This window comes from Ovis aries, chromosome 10 (assembly GCF_016772045.2).
Source record: "Ovis aries strain OAR_USU_Benz2616 breed Rambouillet chromosome 10, ARS-UI_Ramb_v3.0, whole genome shotgun sequence".
Taxonomy (NCBI): domain Eukaryota; kingdom Metazoa; phylum Chordata; class Mammalia; order Artiodactyla; family Bovidae; genus Ovis; species Ovis aries.
This window is the reverse complement of record NC_056063.1, coordinates 19,963,229-19,972,081: the sequence shown is the minus strand read 5'-3', so window position 1 is coordinate 19,972,081 and position 8,853 is coordinate 19,963,229. Positions and strand designations below refer to the sequence as shown.

The window sequence follows — 8,853 nt, the reverse complement described above, 5'->3', positions numbered from 1 at the left end:
AAGAGACAGGGAGGATTTTGATTGATGTAAAAGAGGGGGGAAGGGTCTGAGTTTGAGAAGCAAAACAAAGGTATGCAGTGATTTTAGGCACACCAAGAAGACCTCCCTGCCAAAAATCACTTCCCCGTGACTTGTCTGCATGTCTGTGTGTGTCTGTGTGTGTGTGCTCGATTGCCCAGTCATATGCGACTCTGCGATAAGTTCTGAATGTTAATGGTTAAGGGTCTGAAGTTATTGTTAAACCACAAATACACTGTTCATAACTGGCAAAAATGGATGTGCCCCATATCCTGCAGCCACTTAAGGCAACTTGTAGAATAATTAGTAAAGGATGAACACCAAGATAGGCTTCCCCGGTGGCACTAGTGGTAAACCCACCTGCCAGTGCAGGAGACACAGGAGAGCGGGTTCCATCCCCGGGGTGGGAAGATCCCCTGGAGGAGGGCATGGCAGCCCACTCCAGCGTTCTCGCCTATTCTTGTCCATGAGAGAATCCCATAGAAAGTGGAGCCTGACGTGCTACAGTCCACGGGGTTGCACAGAGCCAGACATGACTGAAGCAACTTGGCATGCACGTACACCAAGACTCTGCGCCCAATGCAGCTCCCAGTGTTAGATCCCTGGTCAGGGAACTAGATCCCACGTGCCGCAACTAAAGATCCTGCATGTGCTGTGTTGCTCAGTCATGTCTGACTCTTTGGCACCCCATGGACGGTAGCCTGCCAGACTCTTCTGTCCAAGGGGATTCTCCAGGCCAAGAGTTCTGGCATGGGTTGCCATTTCCTTCTCCATAAAGATCCTGCATGCTGCAGCTAAAAGATCCCACATGCTTCAACAAAGATTGAATATTCTGCATGCTGAAACTAAGACCTAATGCAGGCAAATAAATAAATTCCTTAAAAGGAACATGAGTTGTCATTTATAACCAATACGAACAAGAGCACATTTAAGTTTTTAAATGAAATGAAGGAGGTTGTGACATCTTAAACCAAATTAGCAAAGGAAGTGACTGCTTGACAGATGACTGGGACTCAGCTGAAGTCACAGAGATGCCGGGGCACTGAAAGAATTGTTGCAAGTGGGGACAGTGAAGCATTGGCAAGAGTCATTGTCTAGAGCCTAATTTGCCCCTGCAACAGTATATTGTAACCTCTTAAAGACCATTTTATTTTTTTACACCCACTTTTATTTCTAATACCCAAAAATATTCAACAATTTTATTAATTACAAAAGATCTCTGGGAATTCCCTGGTGGTCCAGTGGTTAGGAGTCTGCACTTCTAGTGCAGGGGCCCAGGGTTCAATTCCTGGTCAGGGAACTAAGATCTCACAGGCTGTGCAGCACAGCCAAAAACTCACAGGCTGTGCAATACAGTCAAAAAAAAAAAATCTCTTTTTAAGTACTGATACATAAAGGGTAATACAGCTACTCGACATTTTTCAGTGCTTTTTCGGTGACAAATGCCTGTCAGTTAGTCCTCACCTCAGTCCTAATTCTTAGATTTGTGATTACCTTGGAGCAGTTAATGAAGTTCTGAAGAGTGAAGTTTTGGGCAAGACAACGCATAAGAATAAGCACGATGAGGATCATTCTTTATATATGTTAAGTTGTATTCTTAGTTCATTCTCTCCTATAAATCAGATTTTCTGCAGCCTTTCCACCATTATGCCCTCAGAGAAGGGGAAAAAGCAACCCCACAGAAAGGAGGGAATGACTTAGAAATATTTCCTCCCAGTCAACAGGGGAAATTAAACTTTCCAGTAAATGCTGACTTCAAAATAAGAGACATAAGCAGAGAGACAAGCGTGGCCTGGTTTCTTTGCCTTGGGCCTAAATCTCAAAGTAAGAGGTCGTTAGGTAAAAGCTGAGGGAAAAGTCCAAAGCTGAGGGGTTCCTGCCCCCATTTCCTACTGGGGCTCCAAGAAAAAACCTCATCCAGAATAATTTCCTCATCACTATAGAGGAGTCTCATGGCGGGAGGGGAAGGGGAAATGCTGATTAGAAAGAGATCTGTGGGGATTCCCTGGCAGTCCAGTGCTTAGGACTCTGCACTTCCCCTGCAGGGGGCACAGGTTCGATCCCTGGTTGGGGGGCTAAGATCCCACGTGCCACGTGGCACAGCCAAAAAGTAGAAAGAGAAAAAGAATACAAAGATCTGAGGTAGCACCCTAAAGTCTTCCTCAGCTCCCGTATGAATAGAAAGGATCCAGAAATTCCGATGTTCCCCATGGAGGGCTTCCTGATGAATTTCCATGGAGGTTGCCAGGGTCGCAGTGGAAAGATCCTGTGACCAAGGACCGCAGAACAAACCACCCAGTCTGGGCATAAACAAGAATCCCAACAGACCTCAGGAGCATGTGTGGTGTCAGCAAGAGATGAGGTGAGTCAGGTCATCTAAAGAACAGCCACGAAGGCCCAATCAGACTTCGGGAGAGGCCCAGGCTCATCAGAAGCTGATACCAGCAGCTGGTCAGTGACCTGCAGAGGTGACACTGACGTACAGAAAGGGGGCAACACAAAGGCCTAAGCCTCTGCACAGACCTTGAGGTCACTTAACACCAGTGATGCTCTAATAAGTTAAATATTTAACACCAGACTCTCCAGAGAGGAAAAGCCCTGGTTTGTGGTATTTAGAGATATCCTTGGTGTAAAGACTGCCACCAAGGAAGATTTCACCTTCACACCATCGAACATAGAGTTGGGAAGAGATGAGGTTCATAGAAGCTACAATTTTACAGTATTTCCACTTACAGATACAGTTGATAGAACTTCAATAGCACAGATAACAGTAAAGTATAGTCAAAAATTAGGAAGTGGTGAATTCTGAGTATTACTTTTCTTGTCAGTATTCTTTCTTTCATTGTAAGTTTGTGCGACTTAGCTGTTATTGAATATTGTATTTAAAAACTGACTTGCAAAATTCCCCAAAATTAAATAATCAGTTTTGGTAAGCTGATGCAAGCCAGCTAGAGCATGCCACTGCTTAAGAAACCCTGCCCATTTTTCCAGATATCATCTTGGAGAGCCATACGGGTAGAGGAAGAAAAATCAAACCACTGGGTCATCTACCCCAAATAAATTAAATTATTATTAATTAATAAGTGCCAGTATCTACTGTCACCTCCACCACCATCATTTCCAACCTGAAAGCTGGGGAAGAAGATGAAATCAGTTACAAAAAACTAAATAAACTGTATTTTCTTTTCATATCTCCATTTAAGTGTGTGTCAATTAAAAATTTTGTACCCAATGAAAAGATGCTCAACATCACTCATTATCAGAGAAATGCAAATCAAAACCACAATGAGGTGCCATCTCACACTGGTCAGAATGGCTGCTATCCAAAAGTCTACAAGCAATAAATGCTGGAGAGGGTGTGGAGAAAAGGGAACCCTCTTACACTGTTGGTGGGAATGCAAACTAGTACAGCCACTATGGAGAACAGTGTGGAGATTCCTTTAAAAACTGGAAATAGAATTGCCATATGACCCAGCAATCCCACTGCTGGGCATACACACTGAGAAAACCAGAATTGAAAGAGACATGTGTACCCCAATGTTCATCGCAGCACTGTTTACAATAGCCAGGACATGGAAGCAACCTAGATGTCCAACAGCAGATGAATGGATAAGAAAGCTGTGGTACATATACACAATGGAATATTACTCAGCCATTAAAAAGAATACATTTGAATCAGTTCTAATGAGGTGGATGAAACTGGAGCCTATTAGACAGAGTGAAGTAAGTCAGGAAGAAAAACACCAATACAGTATACTAATGCATATATATGGAATTTAGAAAGATGGTGACGATGACCCTGTATGTGAGACAGCAAAAGAGACACAGATGTAAAGAACAGGTTTTTGGACTCTGTGGGAGAAGGCAAGGGTGGGATGATTTGAGAGAATAGCATTGAAACATGTATATCATCATATGTGAAACAGATCGTCAGTCCAGGTTCGATGCATGAGACAGGGTGCTCGGGGCTGGTGCACTGGGATGACCCAGAGGGATGAGATGGGGAGGGAGGTGGGAGGGGGGTTCAGGATGGGGAACACATGTACACCCATGGCTGATTCAAGTCAATGTATGGCAAAAACCATTACAATATTGTAAAGTAATTAGCCTCCAATTCAAATTAATTAATTAATTTAAAAAAATTTTTGTACCCAGTAATGGAAGGCAATGACAGTAGCTTATGTGGGTGTGGGTTTATCATTCTCACATAACAGAGTCAGGCCTGCTTGTACTCCATGGTCACAGAATAGCTGCACCAGCCCCATGCAATTCACTTCCAGTCATGTCAAGATAAAGGGGCAAAAAAGCCCAGCAATTTCTGTACCCTTTTATCAGGAGCACAAAAATTTTCTGGAATCTGCCTTCTCTTGCCCCTCCCCACTCACTTCCTCTCAGCGGACTTCTGTTACTTAAGTCTTGCTGTTCTGAACTAGGTTACTCAGCCACCTCTACCTGCAAATGAGACCGGGAAAGATATCTTAATTAGCCTAGACCAATCATGATCCACTGCCCAGGGTTGGGCATGCTGCTGTCAATAAGGAAAAAAATCAGGGTTCTGTCAGTAAGGAAAAAGGGGGTAATGGAGAACAGGCAAGCTGAAAGCAAGTGGGGCATAACATTAGTCAGTATTTCTAACCCCAATATACACAGCAAAGTGGAAGAACAATTTTAAAGGGGAAGGAGCCAAGATTTGGCATTTTTTCCCCAGAGTTTAAGATGGAAATGCAGGAAGAGCCTGGCAGTATCTCTCACATCTAATCAGAGACTGTGAAATGTGGAAGTAATAATCACTCAGTTGTGTCCAACTCTTTATGACCCGTGCTCCTCTGTCCGTGGAATTCTCCAGTCAAGAACACTGGAGTGGGTTGCCATTTCCTTCTCCAGGGGATCTTCACAACCCAAGGATCAAACCTGGGTCTCCTGTGTTGCAGGCAGATTCTTTACTATCTGAACCACCAGGGAATCAGAGGTTATTAGCGGTGCAAACAGAAGGGAGGCTTGGAGGATTTAGCCACCCAAGCACTGGTTCCGCTCAGATTCCTAAAGGAAAACCACTTCCTTTTAGCAGGAAATGGGGTAAAGACAATGAAGTTCAATGTTAAAGAGGCTTCCCCATCAGGGAGAAGTAGGAATAATAGACTCTTGTTGCTTAATAGCTTAGGATGCTCAGAGCTTTTACCAAGCAGTGCCTTCTACGGACCTGAGTCCCACTTGTTCTCTGCTGAGCAGAGACTTCAGATGTCACTCACAAAGCCGGGGAGAGCAGCAGGACTGAGAAGGAAAGTGAAAAGATCCTCTCTGCCCTGCTTCTGATGAACCTCTAGGCTCACAAAGGTTAATTGCTCAAAGGGTTGGGGCTTATTCCTTGGGAAAGGAGCTAAATGACTAAACATCTGTGGGTGCTGAGTCACACAGCCCATCAGCAGATGGAGCCTGCCCTACTGTGACTGGGTGCATGACCATCATTGGCCAGCTGCAGGAATCATACTAGATCCAGGAAAAAAGCAAGTCATAGATGCTCAGGATGGGGTCTAGAGTAGGTGAAAGATTAACTCCTATGTTAAATTAAAAGTTCCACATTTTCTGATACAAAATGTAGGCCCTTTAGTTGAACAAACTGAATAAATGCAACCAATTTCAAGCAAAAAAGATCTGAGACTCATCAGACCACGCTGCAAAAATTACACATGTGCATTAAGTTCCTTCTAGTGTAGCATAGCCAATGCTTTTCCCCTCTCATGTAGTATTAACTTATTTAAAGAACACGTATACAACAGCATTTTTAATTTTCCATGTTTCTTAATCAAAGTTCTCTCCCTGAAATCTTTATTTGTGGGAAGAAAAAAAAAAGTTTCTGCCTCTTTAAACAAGTACTCAAACCTGAAAATGTTAACTAATTTCATTTTCTTGATACAGTGTGTCTGTGATCAGAACTGAGTCATACCAAAAATACTTCGACAAGATTTGACCTTTTACTTAAACCCCACATTGAGATAATCTACTTAAAATCGTTATCAATAAGACCTTTGTTTTTAAAAGCACATTTAAAATAAATCACTTTTTTAAAGGAGAAAACTGTTTTCAATTAAGTTCTTTACAGGCAATCAGCTTGAAAGTTATGTTTGCTCTTTTATTTTCTTTATATATAAATTATGCCCAAGAGTGCCATGATAATAGTACTACACAAACTATGCTTTACCTTTGTATTTACTTCTTGTCAAAATAAACTCTACAGATTAATTTGTTTTTAGAGTGCTTTATGACCAGCAAGCCCCAGGGTGAAAACAATGCAAGCCACCACTATTTTTTACTATGAATGAGCAAAACCAAGTCCAATTATATGAGCATAATTAATTCTTAATTCCTTCCGACAAAGAGTTTTCTTGCAGTAGAAAAATTTTATTCAACTAAAACAATGTTTCATTATTTAGAAAACTTTGGAAGACAGACTTTTTTGCTTGAGTCCCTGAGCAAAGTAACATTGTGATACCTAAATAAGGCTAATTACTAGGATTGGGTTCCTGTGTGTTTTAGTCACCTAATTCTTTTGTCATCAAACTCCTGTTGCTCCTCAAAATGCTGGGAACTTACTAGATAGATATATAATCTAAAAATTATCCATTCCAAAATAGATATTTCTCAAATTTCCTTATTTTCTCCCTTTGGCTTCGCCCTCTACCCCATTCATGTTAAAGGCTGCTTATCAGATTTTACATTTCCCTTAGTGATTTACTAGTAACGTTCTACAGGAGTAAAATTATGACCTGAGCAAGCACAAGTCTGGAAAAGAAAATAATGTAGGAGTGAAATAATTATATTTACTTATTTTATATATAAATTTAATCCAAATCTGTGTGTGTGTGTGTGTGTGTATGCGTGCACACGCGGTCGAGTCCAACTCTTTGCAATCCCAGGTACTATATTCCACCAGGCTCCTCTGCCCATGGAATTTTCCAGGCAAGCACACTTGAGCGGGTTGCCATTTTCTCCTCCAGGGGATCTTTCTGACCCAGGGATTGAACCTGTGTCTGCTGCAGTGGCAGGCAGATTCTTCCACACGCCACCTGGGAAGCTCCTTAAAAACAAAAAAGCACTCCAAACACAAATAAATTTGTAGAGTTTATTTTGACAAGATGTAAATACAAAGTGAATATAATGCCCCCACTCCAGTATTCTTGCCTGGAGAATTCCAAGGGCAGAGGAGCCTGTGGGATACAGCCCATGGGGTCGCAAAGAGTTGGACACCACTGAGTGACTAACACTGTCGATCCAAATCACTATAAAATGATTCTGCTTCTAAAGTTATTTCTTAAGTTAGTTATGGGGTTAAGCGCAGGCTTTTTTGCAAATTGGACATCATCAGATATTTCTTGGATTTCTCTTCCTTTATCCCTCCTACCATGGCCTAGGTAAGGAAGCACAGGGTGAGGCCCCAGAGTTCAGAGTGCAGCTGGAAGAGGTGTTTATTTCAAGGATTTAGAAATGAGGAGAATTAGAGAAGAGTCAAGAAGAGAAAGAAGCTGAAAATCTCATCAACCAAAAGGGGAAAGCACAGAGCTAGAAATGAAAGACAATGGTCAAGTTTGAGACTCTGGATGAGTACAAAGAACAGCCCAGGAGAAGATCTGGAGCAATGAGGTGCACTTGTACCAGCCACAAACCACACCGAGGACGGGACGTGGGTGAGAAAGGGATTGAGTGTGACCAAGCAGTCTGGTTGGAAGACACAAAGGGCAGCAGTAAGGACGAACCCGGACTTCTGGTGAAGCCAACAGTTCTCGTGAGTCTTTCTTTTGGGCCAGTTGAAAGTGAAAGTTGCTCAGTCAGGTCCAACTCTTTGTGACCCCATAGACTATACAGTCCATGGAATTCTCCAGGCCAGAATACTGGAGCAGGTGGCCATTCCCTTCTCCAGAGGCTCTTCCTAACCCAGGGATCAAACCCAGGTCTCCCACATTGCAGACAGATTCTTTACCAGCTGAGCCACCAGGAAAGCCCACTGGCCAGTTACTGGTCCAAAGATCTCTGAGATTTACCACAAAAATAACAATATTACAGCATATTTTGCCTTCTAGTTAACTGGATTAAGAAAGTTAGGAGCCATATTTCCACCCCTCTTTTGAAGCCACCTCTGAAAGAAAGAGCCCCACACCCAGAAAGCCTGTCCCACCCAAAAGGTATTTCCCTGCACTGTGGCCCAAATAACCACCAGTCTGTTGACAGACTTGTCTCTCAATCAAATTCTCAGATGAAGAAAGCTGACAATACAAAACCCAAAGGCATCATACTGAGGTGAGTCAGCTTAAGCAGGTTTCTCTGAGACAACACAAGTTAGATGAATCAAATGGGGGGGGGAAAAACCACAGGCTTTCTTTAAGCTATCATTCAGGCAGAAACTCTGGTCTAACTACTCCTTTTGAGGTGGGTAAACCATGTAGAGACTTTATGGAGTGGATATAGCACCTTCTATGGCGAAAAAGAACATCATCTTTTCATAGAACAGAGAAAGAACTATCTTATTTCCTGATGTCAAGGACAGCAATATAAAATATATACCCTAAATTTTTAAATGGAGTGGAAGAAAAGACATCTCTGGATCAATAGAACCCTTTGAGAAAAACACATGAGATAAATAATTTTATCACAACTTTCCCATGCCTTTCCTTTTACTGAACTCTAAAAACACGATCATATCCATGAAGGGGGGCTTCCCTTGTAGCTCAGTCAGTAAAGAATCTGCCTGCAGTGCAGGAGACCCAGGTTCGATCCCTGGGTTGGGAAGACCCCCTGGAGAAGGAAATGGCAACTCACTCCCGTATCCTTGCCTAGAAAATC

General features: G+C 42.5%; 1 non-coding gene across 1 annotated transcript; it reads left to right on the top strand.

Moving 5' to 3' along the window:
* The first annotated feature begins 1,245 nt into the window (after nucleotides 1-1,245).
* Nucleotides 1,246-1,318, top strand: TRNAR-UCU (transfer RNA arginine (anticodon UCU)). The gene has a single exon. It is a non-coding gene; the product is annotated as a tRNA-Arg (tRNA).
* The last annotated feature ends 7,535 nt before the right edge of the window (nucleotides 1,319-8,853 follow it).